The following is an 18,140-nucleotide window of genomic DNA, read 5'->3' on the forward strand; positions in this document are numbered from 1 at the left end:
GCAATGGTGACTTCAACCTGGACTCCTGGCTCAGTACTGATGGAAGTAAGCTGCTTGACTATCTCAGAAGGACTGTGTAAATCAGTGCATCACGTGTAGATCCTGATCTGAAAATGATCCCACATCTTAGAGCCTTCACCACAAGGAGTATTCCTTATAATTGTTCTCAGAGTCTTGGTGGAAGGACCATCTGAACTGGTCCGTCCTTTTGAGATTCTTTTCTACTAACCTTACCTGGAAAACATGTTGTTTTTTTCTCTCCTTATCTAGTTATCCTCCCACTCTGAATTCTGCCTTAAAAGTCATTTATATCAGGAGGTCTTTCCTGACCATTTGCGACATTGACCTTAGGGTTCTGCTCAAAGTCACCCTTCACCTTCTGTTTCCCTGGTTATAGCCATTATTGTGCCTATAGCTGTTCCTGTGTTTATCTCCTCATTGCACTATCACTTTTCACGAATATAGAGATGATGTCCTTTTTGTTCAGAGAATCTGGAACATAGCAGAAATGCAATATTTATAGAATTCATTAGTTCATTCATTCAAGAAATATTTATTCATCAATGCTAGACACTGTTGTAGGTCATGCTATACAGTGGTGAATAAAACGAGCAGAATTCTTTGTCTCCATGGAGATTGTATTCTAAAGGAATGAGTGAAAACATGGTGTGTTATAAAGAAGTGCTCAGTTAAAAAAAAAAAAATGAAGAGGAAAGAGAACGTAGGGAAATGGAAAAGGGCTATGCTTATAATTGAGATGGTGAGGGCACACAAGCAGTGACACAGAGGAGATGACTGCAAGATCCCAGGGAGGATGGTCCCCACTCCTTGAAGGCAAACATCGAGGAGACCGGTCACTAAGGTACCTGTGGGCTACTGTAAGAACTTGACATTTTTACTTTTTATTTTGAAATGTTAGATGGACAGAAGAATAGAAAGACAGTACATAGAATTCTCCTACACTCTGATCAGCTTCCTCTAATGTTAACATTTTTCATCACTGTTAGTTGCTCTGTCGTGACCGACTCTGTGCAACCCATGGGCTGCAGCCCACCAGACTCCTCCGTCCATGGGACTTTCCAGGCAAGGATACTGGAGTGGTTTGCCATTTCCTTCTCCAGGGGGTCGTCCCTACCCAGGGATTGAACCTGTGTCTCCTGCATTAGCAGGCAGATTCTTTACCCCTGAGCCACCTGGGAAGCCCTTTGGTCTACATTATTAACTAAACTACAGATCCTACTCATATTCATTAGTTTTTCTACAGATATTCTTTCTTTTTCCTCCAGTTCCCATTAAGGATACTAAATGGCACGTAATTATCACATCTCTTTAATGTACTCCTGTCTGTGACAGCCTTTCAATCTTCCTTTGTTTTTCCTTTTCTTAAAGTTTATGAAGAGTACTAGTCAGGTATTTTGTAGAATGTACCTCAGTTTGGGTTCATCGTCTTTGTTTGTTTGTTTGTTTTTACTTATGATTCAAGTGGGGCTATGAGATTTTGGAAAGAATACCTTCAGAAGTAAAATGCCATTTCCATAATATTATATATCAGGGGTACATGATGTCAACATGGATCACCACTGGTGAGCTTTGTCTTGATCACTTGGTTAAGGCAGTGTTTGACACTATTTTCTCCACTGTCAAAGTTACTATAATCCTTACCAAAACATACTCTCTTTGGGAGGTTAATTAAACTCTACCTCCTGGGAGGAAGAAGATCAAAGGATTTGTGGACATACATTAAAACCACCACAGAAATTAATAAATATTGGAGGAGGTACTTTGAGGATATACAAATATCCTGTTTTTTCTTAAAGTTTCATCTCTAATTATAGTGTTCATTCATGGATCTTGCCTGTAGTCATCATTACTGTGGTGTTCTAGTGGTGAATTTCTATTTCCTTCATTTCTTCTACACTTATTATTTGGAATTCTTCTGTAAAGAGGTTTAACCATATACATATATTTAAATTGTATTTATCTTTTCACAGTAATTCCATTTCCAGTTTTTTAAGGGAAAATTATCTTTGCACATTTTAAAGGGAATTAAAAGGTAGATAACTGATGGAAATCTGCTATATAGCACAAGGAGTGTAGCCTCCTAATGCTCTGTGATGACCTTGAAGGGTGAGTTGGAGGGTGAGGGTGGGAGGGATGTTCAAGAGTGTGGAGATATATATACATATACACATATATATATATATATATATGTATCCCATATATACATATATATATATCCCATATATACATATATATATCCCATATATACATATATATATCCCATATATACATATATATCCCATATATACATATATATATCCCATATATACATATATATCCCATATATACATATATATATATATACAGTTATGATTGACTCACACTGTTGTACAGCAGAAAACAACACAGTATTATGAAGCAAGTATCCTCCAATTAAAAAATAAATTTTAAAAAATTTAAAAAGCAGTTCGTATTCCATATCTGAAGTTCTCAGTTGGAAGTGTGTGCACCGACATCCACTCTACCAGGTCTGGAAGCAGGAATAGAACAGTGCTCTCTATGAATTAGCGTGTATCCGTTGAATGCCATCTAACGTTACATAAATATTGTCTTTTGAAGAATGCTCCCAAAGCTGTAAATTTTGACATTTTGCTGATTACATAGTAGATTAGCTCAGTAGAAAATAGTCGTTGAAAATAATGGCATGTATTCTAATTTAATGATTATTGTATCAAATTCATTTTTATGTCAAAATACCAAAAAAATAAAAAGGCAAAGTTTCTGTAGCTCATTTACAAACACAGATAAAATGCTCTAGGTAGGGTACGATGCTGAAAAAAGAGGAGCAATAAATTCTATGGGTCCGAAATAGGCTTGACAATTGGGAATTCAATAGCTTGTTCATATGGCATTATTTTTCATTCTTTATCATCATAAGCCAAAAGAAAACAAACTTAAGATGAAATAGCTTCCTTCAAATTCTTTTATTAAACATCTTTGTGTGATTCATTTTTACTCAAGATTTGTACGTGCATTTTCAATAGATAATGGTAATAGAAATTTTAAAGTGCTTAAAACATAGAACCTGTCTTTCCAAAGGCTTCCCAGACTAGCATAAATAAACAGAAAATTTTTCTAGATACATACAATCAAAGAAAACATTTTAGTGTGAGCCCTGTTGTCTGTGGGCATAAGCTTGCCTGTTCTTCCCTCTTCCCCAACACATAGCACTTAAAGATGTTCACCTTCATCTTTCCTCAGTATTTCTTCAACATGTTTCTCTCTGTGTTGTTTGATATACATTTTTCCCTCCCTCCCTCCTTCTTCTTTCTTCTTTACTGCCTTCCTTTCATTTTGCCAAATCTTGCTTTTCTTTAACCTTTGACCCTCTGTCTCTCCACCCCTAACTGTATAATTCCTCTCTGTATTTCCTTAGTGATAATAATGCTATTTTTCCTTTTACCATTTTCATCTCTTTTTCAGGGGCATTGCAGGGTAAAGAGCAATCTGATCCTTAAATACATTACCATAGTCACTTCTGTCACTTACGTGATTCTCTCGTGCAATGGATACACAGATGCACACTGATTATGCACGCACACCAGGGTACTGTTTTGTCTGTACCAGTCATGTCAATCATAGAGTACACCCTTCTCTTTTTCTCGTGACCTGACTGATTAAGTCAGTCAAAACATCAAACTGGTTTATATGACTAGACAGCATCACTCTGTGTCTTGTTTGTTATGACATGCCATGGTTCCCTGACATTTTTGTAAATTTCAAGTTATGACATTTTCTTTGAAATCAGCTGCTACTGTTTCTTAAAAAAGATATCTGTGAAGTCTCCAGCTTTTCAACCCCCAGTTGGAACTCCTCGCTCTCTCTCAAATGCTCCCACTGCACTTTGATCATACCTCCATTACTTCATGCGTTAGAGTTAGCCGAACAGGCAAATGTTTCCTTTGCTAGATTATACATTCTATAGAGAGTATTTTTTTAAAATACTTGTAGCATTTTCATAGAGTTCTTTTTATTTAGGAGGGGCCTAGGAACATATTCTATAAATAGGTGAATGTTTGAGTTCTGATTTTCAAAATTAAAATTTTGTGTTAAGAATAACCAAAAAAAAAAAAAAAAGAGAAAGATCATAAACAAATGGCAGCAAGAAATCTGATACCCTATTACAAAGGAAAGTGTTATGACACCACTATATTAATGATTAGCTCTTAGGTTATACTTAGCAAAAATTGAGAATAGCTCGTTTTTAGCCTGTTCCCCTCCCTGACTTAATAGATCTACGGAAAAAAATAGATATAGAGGAATTCTTGTGCTTATTTGTGGAAAGTATTTTTTGCCTTCTTCATTGAGTTAAAGGCAATGTACATTTTTCATAGGCCAATAAGCTTTGAAGATTTTACTTAGATTTAGGTTTATGTAACTTTTAATTGGTAACATGTGCTCTCTGGATGTCTATGTATATCAGTGTATACACACTATACCTATGAATATAGATATAAAAATGTTACAGATCCTCCTTATCTATTTAAATGCTTCCTCTTTACAACTTCTAAAATATACTAAATCCATCTAAGTACTCTAGAACTTTGATAAGTAAAAACCATCTAAAAGTGTATTGATGTATTGATCTATCATAAGTACACATTTGTAGGCAGTGTAAAGAATAGAATGAAAAGGAAAAAGAGAAAAAGAGGAAAGAAACACGCATGTGAGTGGATGCATTTGTAGGGTAGCATGTTTATGTTTGTGCCTCTGACAGGAGATCCATAAACACTGGAGTTTATGAACAATTACATTTGTATCTTTATACTTATTCTCTATGTATTCATATCTATGTAATATGAATATTAAAACTTTTTGCATATGTATATATTCTAGTTTTAAATATATTTTGTTACCCAAAGTAACGATTAAAAATTGCTATTAAAAATTAGAATGCTTATAATCATGAATGACAATTATATAGATAATGCAAAGTTTTAGTATTACAAGTGTGGGTATTTAATTAAAATGTAAATACAAGGAGATATTTCTATTTCTAAGGAATTTTAAAATTATATTGATTTGCTTTCTAAAATACAGAGTGAAATATCAAACTGGGCTTCCCAGGTGGCTTTGTGGTAAAGACTTCGTTTGCCAATGCAGGAGACTTGGGTTTGATCCCTGGATTAGGAAGATCCCCTGGAGAAGGAAATGGTAACTCATTCCAGTACTCTTGCCTGGAAAATCCCAAGGACAGAGGAGCCTGGTAGGCTACAATCCATGGGGTTGCTAAAAAGTCAGACACAATTTAATGACTAAACAACAACAACAACAACAGAATATCAAATTAGGGTAATTATTTGATTAATTTAACCAACTCAGGTTTTTATTCTTAACACAGATTATGCTATATGCCTTCGTAACTTAAAGTGAAGAAATAGCTCAAAAAGTTTAAAATTTTTGTTATATGAAACATTTATTCAGTGTAATTATTATTTTTTCAGTAATCTGATTTCATATTACTTGTGAAAACACAACTTTGTATATTATTTGCAAAGCATAAAAAAACAAACATTTTCCCCCAAACAGGATATGGAAAAATTAAAAATGACATAGATTATTTGGTAAAGCAGCTTATTCAAAAAGCAATCCTCATCTTTCCTTTTTATTCTAATTCTGAATGTTTCCTCTTGTCAGTAGTTCCACATTGTATTTGCTTATAAAGAATTATCACTGAAATCTCTAGTGTAATCTGGCTAAGTTAAAAATTTGTGATTCCTCGATACATATAATCTAACAGCAAAATATTTGTTTCTGTGCCTATGGAAGCATACATGATTTATTAATAATATAAATATGGACATTTCAGTTTCAGTAAATTAACTAGAATTTGTCAGCCTTGAGTATAGTATAAGGAACGCTTTTGTTGAAGAGCACATGGAAGAAAGAATGTCTATTTTAGCTGGAATATTTAGCTGTTAGTCTGAAAAGATTCATTGCTATAATTTTTATTCTGATAGCATTTAAAGGATGTGAAATAGTAGATGTCATGAAAATAAATAATCGGGTCTTTGTTTTCTGGGATTTTTAAAACCTGAAGAGGAAATCTTAGTCTTAGCTTCATACTGATGAGTACATTTCTTTTAGCCTTTTTCAAAGCAAATTTTTAAAGAGTTTAGGCATTCCCCAAATTAAAAATAAATTTAAAATAAACAAAAAAAAAAGTTTAGGCAAATAAGTAAGTCTGATAATAATCATGCAATGAACAAGGTTACTACCATTTTTTTTTTTTTTACTGAATTCAGCAATCTTCAAAACTTATTGTGTTTCAGAATAAGGCTGGGGTAAAGTATAAGAAAAAAATATTGTCCGCAAGCCGTGTCCTATAATACTTATGAATTAACAGTGTATCAGCCTTTTTGAGTCTAATTTTTTTCAGTCTAATTATTCACTGTAGACTCACTGTTTATTCACAATTTAAATACATAAACACACGCACACAAACACAAGCACACATGTATTTATTTTATTGTAGGGACTGAAGAAAGACAGAAAACTCAAATCCTTATTTCAACTTGTTAGCATTTCTGGTGAGAAAGAGGACACCAAAGAAGAAAATAAAACCATACGGTCACTAAAAATCAGGCTTGGGGAGTTAAAAAATTGCCTTCAAAAATTGACTAGATAACTACCCTCCCCCCCAGTTTAGAACTAAGACCATAATGAACATACAGATATTTGCAGTTTTTATCTGCATGATGACACCTGTTTCATTCTTGCAATTCTGATTCTCAGAGTTTCATGGTCTTTATTGAGTTTCTTTCTTCCATACTCTCTTTCCCTCCACCATCCGCCCCCTTTCTTCTTTTAGAAAGGGAGATTAGAAAACAGTGATTTAAATAAAATGGGTGGGGTTCAGAGTATAAAAGGGAAAAGTGAGAAGAAGGGACAAGAAAGAGAGAGACTTGTCTTAGGACACTAAGTGATAAGACAGGTGTGAGGGCAAGATGCACTACACATTTTTCTTTCCTTTTCTCTGTTTTCTCTCCCTCTTTAAGATCGGAGAAGGCAATGGCAACCCACTCCAGCAGCAGCTTTAAGATCACTTGAGTATAAATAGTTATGAAGTATACAAAGAAACACTGATGGATTCAAAGCACATATCTATTTCAGAAATGTTTCCATGAGCAACCAATTCAGTATTTGTAACACTATTTTTAAAAGTCTACACTGAAGAATGTGACACAGCTTTTGTATAATCATCTAACCAATTATAATTTTCAGATGATTCATCTTTTGTTTCTTTTAGAGTCCCTACTGTGAATATAGAGAGATTTGTTTCAATTGTTTCAATACTGTTCAGATCTGTTTCAATACTTTCAATACCTTGAAAGTATTTAGTCCAAGGCTTTCCATTATACCATATAAAATATATGAGAGTTTCTAACGGCACTGTGTTCTAAAAACATCTTCATGATTTGGTTAATTGGAACGTAATAACTCCAGCAGTAAATAGTGTTAAAAAAATTGTGGTTAAGATCTCAGAATAATTCACAAAGATACATTTAGCCTGACTCTGCAGCCCAGCTTGTTCTTGTACACATGTGTAAGAAACATTCCCCAAGAAAGAAAGATATGCCTAACTTTCCAATACCCCCAGCGGAGGTGAAGCAGTTAGATTCTACCTTCTTCTGTAAAGTGTCTTCTTTTCATTTCTCCCTTCTCCTCCTCCTCACTTTATCTCCTTCTTCTTTCAAGATCACAACTGTGGGACAACGACCAGCACATGAAGAGGACCTTCTCAGCCATAGAGTGAAGTCAGTTTATATCTGTCAACTTGCCTTAGGTAGGGAGTACCTGACTAAAGTACCAGGGTGGAAGAGAACCAAATGATTGCCTTATTCTACAAATTACAGATTTTATTTCATGATGGGAGTTTTCATTTTTCTTTAGATTTTCTTAGGCAGCTCTTTGTTATTTTGTGGGTTATGCCAAATAAAAAAAAATATTTTGATTGCATTGGCTGCACAGACCAGGACATTTTATCACATGAATAACAATGTTGAACATGCCGCTGAACTTCTGAAGAATATTCATAGTGCATCTACTTATGGTTTTGCACATTGATGGAGTGCTGGATGATAACAACCAATTTTAGATTTTTCTAAAGGCAACATTCTGGAACTGCAAACATTTTCATCTTCTCTTTTGGTATTTTGTAATTCTTGTATGAGAATGATGCTCTGTTTCCTGTCTTTAAATTTCATTCGATTGCATCCTCAGTTTAGGCTCAGATTCATTCTGTGTGTGTTTAATATTACATCTCTAGATCTGGTCAAGGTTTCCCCCGTAAACCTAAAGGAAATAGTTGAAAGGAAAAAAAAAACAAAAACAGAATATAATGTCTTAGGAAGACTCAGACTTGGTCTGGCTATGTTTAGATTTCTTCCAAATTTTGGCTCGGTTGTAAGCTTTATTGGCAGACTCATTCAGAACTGTGGCTTTGTCCGTTTTCTTATTTTTCATTTGGCTAATATGATTTGTTAAAACATTCTGTTTATTTCTTCTTGCTTAACATTTTTCCACACAGCAGGCATAATGAATTTTTGTTTATGATGGGCTGTGCTGCCTGAATTATGGTATGGAATCTGGATTTGGTTTCTTTGGAAAGGTATTTTATTGCTCTTGTGAGGGGATTTTTGCTGCTTCTGGTGTTCTTTTAGACATGAGTGTTTCTGGAGTTGATTGCTTAGATTTTATTCCTAAGGAAACCTAGGCAGTATCTGCTGATAACTACCACAGTTTCTTAGAAATAGATTTCTTGGTATAGGTGTTGTCATATTCTCTACCAAGCTATCTTTTAAATTGTGCAATGCATGAATTTTTAAAAATAATATGCACCTTTTTTAAAAGTTGAAATTCAGTTGATTTACAATACTGTGTTAATTTCTAATATGTACAGCAAAGTGATTCAGTGATATGTGTGTGTGTGTGTATTTTTTCTTTTTTATATTCCTTTGCATTATTGTTTATCACAGGATATTGAATATAGTTCCCTGTGCTATACAATAAGACCTTGTTATTTATCCATTCTATATATAATAATTTGCATCTGCTAATCCCTATCTCCCACTCCACTCCATCCCTCCCCCACATCACCTCCCCCTTAACAACAAAAAGTCTGTTCTCTGTGTCAGTGAGACGTTTTCTGTTTCATAGATAGGTTCATGCATGTGTGTGTGTGCTGAGTTGCTTAGTCCTATCTCTTTCCAACCCCATGAACTGTGGCCTGCCAAACTTCTCTGTCCATGAAATTTTGCAGGCAAGAATACTGAAACAGGTTGCCATTTCCTTCTCCAGGGGATCTTCCCAACCCAGGAATCAAATCTGCGTCTCTTGCACCTCCTGCATTGGCAAGTGGATTCTTTACCAACTCCACCATTGAGAAACCCAGAGAGGTTCGTGTGATTTGTATTTGTCTTTCTCTTCCTGACTTACTTCATTTAGTATGATACTCTCTAGGTCCATCCATGTTGCTGCAAATGGCATTGTTTCCTTCTTTATTTGTGATTAGTATTCCATTGTATGTGTATCTATCTATCTATCTGTATATACCACATATTTGTCATTCATCTGTTAATGAACATCTAGGTTATTGTAAATAGTGCTACTGTGAACATAGGGGTGAATGTATCTTTTCAAATTATAGTTTTGGCCAGACATATGCCCAAGAGTAGAATTTCTGGGTTATATGGCAACTCAATTTTTAGTTTTTTAAGGAACATCCATACTATTTTCCATAATGGGTGCACTAATTTATATTCCCACCAGGAGGGTAGCAGGATACCCTTTTCTCTACACCCTCTCCTTCACTTGTTATTTACCGACATTTTTATGATGGTCATTCTGACCAATGTGAGGTGGTGCCTCATTGTAGTTTTCATTTGCCTTTCTCTAATAATTAGCAACGTCGAGCATCTTTTCATCAGGGTGTACTTTTTAAACTGAATTCATCAAAGCTCTCAAGAGTGTCATATGCACTGGAGCTTTCTGATGCTTCTGATGCAGAAAACACGTGCTGAAATGTACTTTTCCTATAAAGATCTGGGAAGACTATATGTCTTTGTGTAAGGAATATTTATATGGGCTACATTTTGAAATGAAAAGTACCTGGTTTCTTGCTCAAGAAATGATTATGCCTCCTTGAGATGCCTCATTGTAAATTTGAATTTTATAATATAAACTCTTAAATCAATCAAACCACAATTTCCCAGTTTATGTGCCACAATATTGTATAAATTGATTTGTTACAGTTTTCTGAGAGAATATTTATTAATTCACTCCTTTTTAAAATATACACTGGAATGGAATGCATTTTTATATCAACTATTATGGCATTTTTCTTGAGATACAAAAAAAAAAAAGAAAGAGGAAAAATTCTAAAACCCTTATGTGGAGTATTGATGCTTCTGGCCTATTTACTTGTGAAATGGTGATGCAAATACCTGATATCCTGTAGAATACAGAATACACACTTTCAGGCTGGCCTGATTTCGTTTGAAATAACCTCTCTACCTCTGAGTAAACTATTAATACTAAATCTATGCTGAGTCTATCTCCTCATCTGTAAAGTAAAATTAAGAATACAGAACTTGAAAGCCTGTGGTACAGACCAAGTGATGTAATGAATGCAAAATGCCTAGTATTACATCTGGCAGATATTATGTGTTTATAAGTAGTAGCTACTATTACTTTGTTATTATGCGTTCAATGGAAGGAAGTGTTTCTTGAAAGGCATTTTGAAATGGAAAGATGGGTGTCTGTGACATATTTTCTGAAAATATAAACTTTGTATTTAGTGACTGGCAAAATATGGATCAGCAACACAGAAATGGTATGTTTAAAGACAATACAAATGTAATATTGTTGGGTTAAGCAGTTTTTCTCTGATGCTGATTCTTTTAGAAATTTTGGAATCAACCACTCAGGATCAAAGAACTCAAAGAGAATTTCAGTGGGGATCCAAAAAATAATTAAAGCAATGACAAATGAGGGATTCCCTGGTAGCTCAAATGGTAAAGAATCCATCTGCACTGCAGGAGACCCCAGTTAAATTCCTGGGCTTGGGAGATCCCCTAGAGGAGGGTATGGCAACCCACTCCAGTATTCTTGCCTGGAGAATCCCCATGGACAGAGGAGCCTGGAAGGCTGCAATCCTTAGGGCTGGAAAGAGTCGGATGCGAATGAGCAACTAAGCACAGCACAGGAGCAGTGACAAATGGAATGAAAGAAATGTTAGTGGGTATTTTTGTTTCCTTAGGTTGAGAATTACTGCATCGTTCCTGTAATATAGTTGTTAAGAGCATAGGTTCTGAGGTCAGATTGTCTGGATATGACCTACTTCCTAATTTTGTGATCTTAGACTACTTGCTCTCCTTTTTGCTTCTATGCCCTTGCATAAAATAAAAGTGAAAGATAAATATTAGTGGATCTACACTATTTTATTTTTCTTACTATTTAAATATGTAATTTTTATAAAACAAGCAGATAAAATCATAATTTTTTATTGATATAGTATGAATATTTACCTATATATGTCAGGATGAGTTAGATTATGCTGTAGTAATAAACAATATCCAAATGTAATGACTTTGAAACAACACATCCACTATGGTTTAGTATAATCACTCAAGAACCTAGGCTGGTGGACTATCTACCACATCAAATACCAATGCCAGAAGGGTAGAGAGCTATGGACAATCTCACTTTAACAATTAACAGTTAAATTTAGAAATGACACACTTCACTTCCACTCACAAGCAAAACTAGCCACATGGTTTTTCCCAATCACAAGAAGTATAATCCTAACCTATGCCTGGTAGGGAAGAGGAATGGACATATATTTGATGAATAACACTAATGAGTATCAGACTGTTTTACTTTAGAAATATAATGGTGATCACAGGATCCAGTCCCTGAAACCTGGATGTGCTCTTATAGATTACATATTATAGGACCATATCATTTTTCTAAAATCCAAAAGATTTTGGATTCCATCAAGACAAAATTTCAGATATGGAGTTAAAATTGAGTAGTACTATGTTGAGCTTTAGGGATCTGTAGTAAAAGAAGATGACATAGTACCTATTTTCAGAGAGCTCACAGTACAATGAGGGAGACAGACAGGTAGCCATAAGCTTTCAGTGCAATGCATGATGTGTTCCATTAGAGATTTGATGAGAGGACAGAGGAGGCAGGGAATCAGTTCAGTTCAGTCACTCAGTCACATCCGACTCTCTGTGACACCATGGACTGCAGCACGCCAGGCTTCCCTGTCCATCACCAAAACCCGGAGCCTGGTCAAACTCATGTCCATTGAATCAGTGATGCCATCCAACCATCTTATCCTCTGTCGACCCCTTCTCCTGCCTTCAGTCTTACCCAGCATCAAGGTCTTTTTCAAGGAGTCATTTCTTTGCATCAGGTGGCCAAAGTATCGGAGTTTCAGCTTCAACATCAGTCCTTCCAACGAACACCCAGGACTGATCTCCTTTAGGATGGACTGGTTGGATCTCCTTTCAGTCCAAGGGACTCTCAAGAGTCTTCTCCAACACCACAGTTCAAAAGCATCAATGCTTCTGTGCTCAGATTTCTTCACCATCCAACTCTCACATCCATACATGACCACTGGAAAAACCATAGCTTTGACTAGATGGACGTTTGTCAGCAAAGTAATGTCTCCACTTTTTAATATGCTGTCTATGTTGGTCATAGCTTTTCTTCCAAGGAGCAAGTGTCTTTTAATTTCATGGCTGAGGTCACCATATTCAGTTATTTTCGAGCCTCCAAAAATAAAGTCTCTCACTGTTTCCATTGTTTCCCCATTTATTTCCCATGAAGTGATGGGACCAGATGCCATGATCTTAGTTTTCTGAATGTTGAGTTTCAAGCCAGCTTTTTCACTCTCCTCTTTCACTTTCATCAAAAGGCTCTTTAGTTCTTTGCTTTCTGCCATAAGTGTGGTGTCATCTGTATATCTGAGGTTATTGATATTTTTCCCGGCAATCTTGATTCCAGCTTGTGCTTCATCTAGCTTAGCATTTTGTATGATGTACTCTGCATATAGGTTAAATAAGCAGGGGGACAATATATAGCCTTGATGTCCTCCTTTCCCAATTTGGAAACAGTGTGTTGTTCCATGTCCCGTTCTAATTGTTGCTTCTTGACCTGCATACATATTTCTCTGGAGGCAGGTAAGGTGATCTGATATTCCCATATCTTGAAGAATTTTCTACAGTGTGTAGTGATCTATACAGTCAAAGGCTTTGGCATAGTCAATAAAACAGAAGTAGATGTTTTTCTGCTATTCTCCTGCTTTTTCGATGATCCAACAGATGTTGGCAATTTGATCTCTGGTTCTTCTCTTTTCTAAATCCAGCTTGAACATCTGTAAGTTCATGGTTCACATACTGTTGAAGCCTGGCTTGGAGAATTGTGAGCATTACTTGGCCTTGTGACATGGCTGTGTCACGATTTATGTGAGACTTAAGTTTGCCAACCAGGGATGAAACCCACACCCCCTGCATTGGAAGCATGGAGTCTTAACCACTGGACCACCAAGGAAGTCCCCAGGGAATGAAAAGCCTGGACTAAATAGAATGGTTTCAGGTAGATGTTGCATCTCACCTGACGTGTGAAGCATGGCTAATAGGTGAGTAAACATTAGAGAAAATGATACACATTTCTGATAGATTTTAATAAAAAATATCTTTGTTGTTGTTGCCAGACGCTTTGCTCTTGCACAGTATATACATAATTTGATTTCATCTGCAATGTTTCTGGTTATAGTAAATACAATGATGATTCTGCCATAGTGAAAAGATAAGAGGTAAGTCTGAATAAAAATTCATATCGATCATAAAGGGTTTGGGGATGTTGTAGTAGAGCACTTTTAATCTTATTCTGTGGGAAGCAGAGGTAATCAATCAAATTTATTGGAAAGGAGCATGAAATTTTTCTGTTTTAAAAAAAGATCTTCTTGAACCAAAAGGCTCTTCCCTGCAGGCTTCCCTGATAGTTCAGTTGGTAAAAAATCCACCTGCAACGTGGGAGACATGGGTTCCATCTCTGGATTGGGAAGATCCCCTGGAGAAGGGAAAGGCTACCTACTCCAGTATTCTGGCCTGGAGAATTCCATGGACCATATAGTCCATGGGGTTACAAAGAGTTGGACATGACTGAGGAACTTTGATATTCACTTTCTTGAACCAAAGGATGGGATGTAGGAATATCAAACTCATTGGAAACGGTGATTTGTGAAAAGAGAAGTAAATCTTGCAATTTTACATTTCAGTTTTTTAAAATAATGTCTTTTCAATGCCGAGTATATATTCAATACTAAACCTAGCTGGAGACTAAAATCTTAAACATCTTTACACTCATTTGAGCAAAAGGTCATAGAGGCGTATTCCCTATATTTATGTTTTGACTTGGTTGACTTCAACTTTTCCTTATGTATGTTGCATTTCTGGAGTCCTATTTGGTGTCAAATGTATTTGCCATTGTCATTCTTATTTTAATTCATGAAGTATGTGAGTATAATAAGATGGATGAACTCTTTGTGCAAGAAATGGTGTAAACACCTCCTTAAAAACCACAGCTGCACTTGCGTCAATCCTTGAAGTGAAATTGCAGGAAAATCTCTGAAAGTGAGGAAATCATGAAAAAAATAAAGCAGTTAACATTTATAGAGGAAACACTTCATTTAGAGAAAAGTATGGAATATTTGAGAAATATGGAAGTCAGAATTTATTATTATATGTTTCACACTTTATATAATTATAGCCTTTATAAAAGGTATAGTCCAGTAGGATCATATGTTATTAACTTAGGGAGAATATTACAGAATATGTACCAGTTTATATTTTTTAATAGTTTATAAAGTTTAAAATACTTTTCCATACATTAAATTCAGTTACCAAATACTAAAGTCACTGAAGTGGTAAAAGTGAAAATTATGTTTTATCTTCATCAAGTAGGTATCAATTGAGAAGCATATTGCACTAATCAAATAAAATTAACCAGTATTAAAAAATATAATGATGTAACTTTTCATTATATAAAAAAATTACTGAAGACTTTCCTTTTATTAATAAAATGTCACATTAGGGGAGACAGATTAATAATTTATTGTCTATAAAATACAATTTCTTTCTTATTTGCTTCATCCTCTAGACCAACATAGAATAGAACAATGGAATGAACCGGAATTTTGATTGAAGTAGGGAGGGATTGAAATCCAGTTTTGCTATTTATCAGTTATGGCCTTGAGGAAGTTGGTTAAACTCTCAAATCTGTAGTTTTGCACATGTAAATTGAAGATCATGATATCTAGCCTATCTAGCGTAAAGAGTCAGGCATGTGAAAGAAATGATGCAAAGTCAATTCAATGCAGAGGAGCCAGAATGAAAAACATTGTCACACCATTCAGATTTCACTGTTAACTGGTCTGCTACTTCCTCTCACAGAAACCCCACCTTCTTGATGTTTGTCTTCCTTTAAGTAGAACAAAACCTTACTTTCTAAGAAGTTTGGAATAAAACTACTCCAAAGACAGGTATCACATTACATTGTTTTTAATAAAAATCAGTTAGGTATCTAATGAAGTAAGTTGTATTACAAAGAGGAAAAGGGAGTATCAATTGGAAACATTAGAATGCCATGCAGATGGACAGAATAGGAGTTAAAAAAAAAAAAAACAGCCTGAACTTGATATCTGTGATATTGTGATTTATAATAAGAAATGTTCCTTTGGTCTTCTACCTAGTTCCTGGCATGGAGCTCCTAAAACCCTTGGAACCTCTTGTGATAAGAGCAATAAAGGTATCATTTATTATGTTAATGAGGCAACATTTGGAAAATCCCTAGGTAAACATACCGCTATTAGGCCAGTTTTGGGCTTCCCAGGTGGCACTACTGGTAAAGGCCCTGCCCTACAATGCAGGAGACATGAGATGCAGGTTCAGTCCCTACGTTGGGAAGATCCCCTGGAGGAGGGCATGGCAACCCACTTGAGTAGTCTTGCCATGAGATCTCATGGACAGACGAGATTGGCAGGCTACAGTCCATAGGGTTGCAAAAAGTCGGACTCAACTGAAGCAACTTGGCATGTACGAGATACATACCACTAGGTAAACCTAAGGATGGGGCCTTGTTGCTAGGGGAACCAGCTTAGGTGGTCAGAGGGTTGAAATTTTCAGTACTACACCCTCAACACACAACTCAAGAGGGGAGAAGTGCTGGAAGACGAATCAATAGCCAATATCCAATGATTTAATCAATCCTGACTTTGTAAAGAAGCCTCTGTAAAAACCCCAAAGGAGAGTGTTCAGAGACCTTCTGAGTTGGTGAACAGATGAAGATTCTGAGAGAGTGGCGCGCCTGGAGAGATCATGAAATGTGATTGCCCTTTTCCCAGACTTTGCTTTATATATCTCTTGCATCTGGCTATTCTTGAGTTATATATATCCTTTCAGAATAAACTGGTGATCTAGTCTGTAAAATGTTTTTCTGAATTCTGTGAGCCTCCCTAGCATACTAACTGACCCAGAAGAGGCAGTTTTGAGAAGTGTTGATTCATAGGCATTCCTTGAGAAGAAAAAGTGACAATCTGGACTTGGCTACTGCTGTCTAAGTTTTAAGGAGGAGACTGTAGAAACCTCTGATCTGTAGCTGGTCAGTCAGAAGGACAGGTAACAACTTAGGCTTGCAAATGACATCTGAAATGGGTGGAGAGCAGGGTGTCAGTCTAGTAATTCTAACCCCTTAACTTGTGGACTCTGGTGCTATCTCTAGGTAGATAGTGTCATAATTAAGTCGAATTGTAGGACACCCTGCTGGTGTCTAGAACATTGCTTGTGGAAGGTATGGGAAACCTCTTCCCTCCCTATCTCACCCCCACAGTGGAGTTAGGGCCTGAATCTGATTTAATATGAAAACTTCAAATCAGAAAGGTCCACAGAACCATTACTAGTTCCAAATATATATGCTTCGAGTTGATATTCTCTTCCAATCTATTTTCCAGCCTAACACCTCCATGTTCCTATTTAAGAAATTTATGTCCATTCAGTTATGGACACTTTTTTCCCTGCATTTGAATCTGCTAATACCTTCTTTCCATCCTGACTCTGTTTTTGACCTTGAGTTCTATGATGCCATGATCTTCTGGTTCTTCTGATACTGTACTACTCATCAGTATCAGAAGTGTGGTCAATCCTCACAAGTATTTTTCTTCTGAAAGTTTTGTAATTCCCAGGATGCTATCCTCTATATTTTCCTCACATTTTCCGGGTGTGCATCTAGTTTCATGGTTTTAACTGTCACTTACCTACATGTTTATTCCTGGGACGTGAATATGTGTGCCTGTGCTAGTTTTCTACAGCTGCTATAACGGTCTTAAGCTATAATGGCTCAGTGCAACACAAAGTTATTCTCTTATCGTTCCGGAGGTAAGAAGTCTAAAGTGCAGTTTCGCTGGGCTAAAATCAAGGTGTTGGTAGGGCTGGTTCCTTCTGTAGGTTGGAGGGGAGCATCTGCTTCCTTGCCTTTCCCATCTCTTCCAAGTCTGTATTCCTTGGCTCGTGTATTCCTTCACATTCAAAGCAAGCAGTGTAGCATTTTCTCTCCTTTCTGATCTCTGCTTCCACCTCTTATCTTCTCTCCCTGATATCCTCTTACAAAGACCCCTGTGATGCCACTCTGCTCATTGGATTATTTTGGGTAATTTAGAATAGTCTTCCCATTTCAAGCATCTCAATTTATTCCTATCTGCAAAGTCCATTTTACCATGTGAATTAGCATAAAAAGTCTTTTTTACCATGTAAATTTCCAGGCATTGAGGTGTAAGCGTATCTGGGGGCTATTTGCAGTTTACCACTGTGCCTAAGATTCAAATGAATATCCCCAGCTAAGTGTTTCACAGGCATTTCAAACTAAAGTTTAAATTGAATTCACTCTGTTATCCTACCTCCTAGATCAGATTTCCCTTTTGTATTCCATACTTTGTTATTGTTTGTTGCTGTTGTTTAGTCACTAAGTCATGTCTGATTCTTTTTGACCTCTTGGACTACTGCAGCCTGCCA

General features: G+C 36.1%; 1 long non-coding RNA gene across 1 annotated transcript; it reads left to right on the forward strand.

The window, feature by feature from the left end:
* Positions 1-631: 631 nt before the first annotated feature.
* Positions 632-15,758, forward strand: LOC145544755 (uncharacterized). The gene is made up of 5 exons (XR_014081635.1): positions 632-862; positions 5,101-5,352; positions 7,759-7,846; positions 9,361-9,458; positions 13,439-15,758. It is a non-coding gene; the product is annotated as an uncharacterized LOC145544755 (long non-coding RNA).
* The last annotated feature ends 2,382 nt before the right edge of the window (positions 15,759-18,140 follow it).

Source organism: Giraffa tippelskirchi, chromosome 4 (genome assembly GCF_054371585.1).
Source record: "Giraffa tippelskirchi isolate mGirTip1 chromosome 4, T2T-mGirTip1v1.2.pri, whole genome shotgun sequence".
In the NCBI taxonomy this organism is placed as follows: Eukaryota; Metazoa; Chordata; class Mammalia; order Artiodactyla; family Giraffidae; genus Giraffa; species Giraffa tippelskirchi.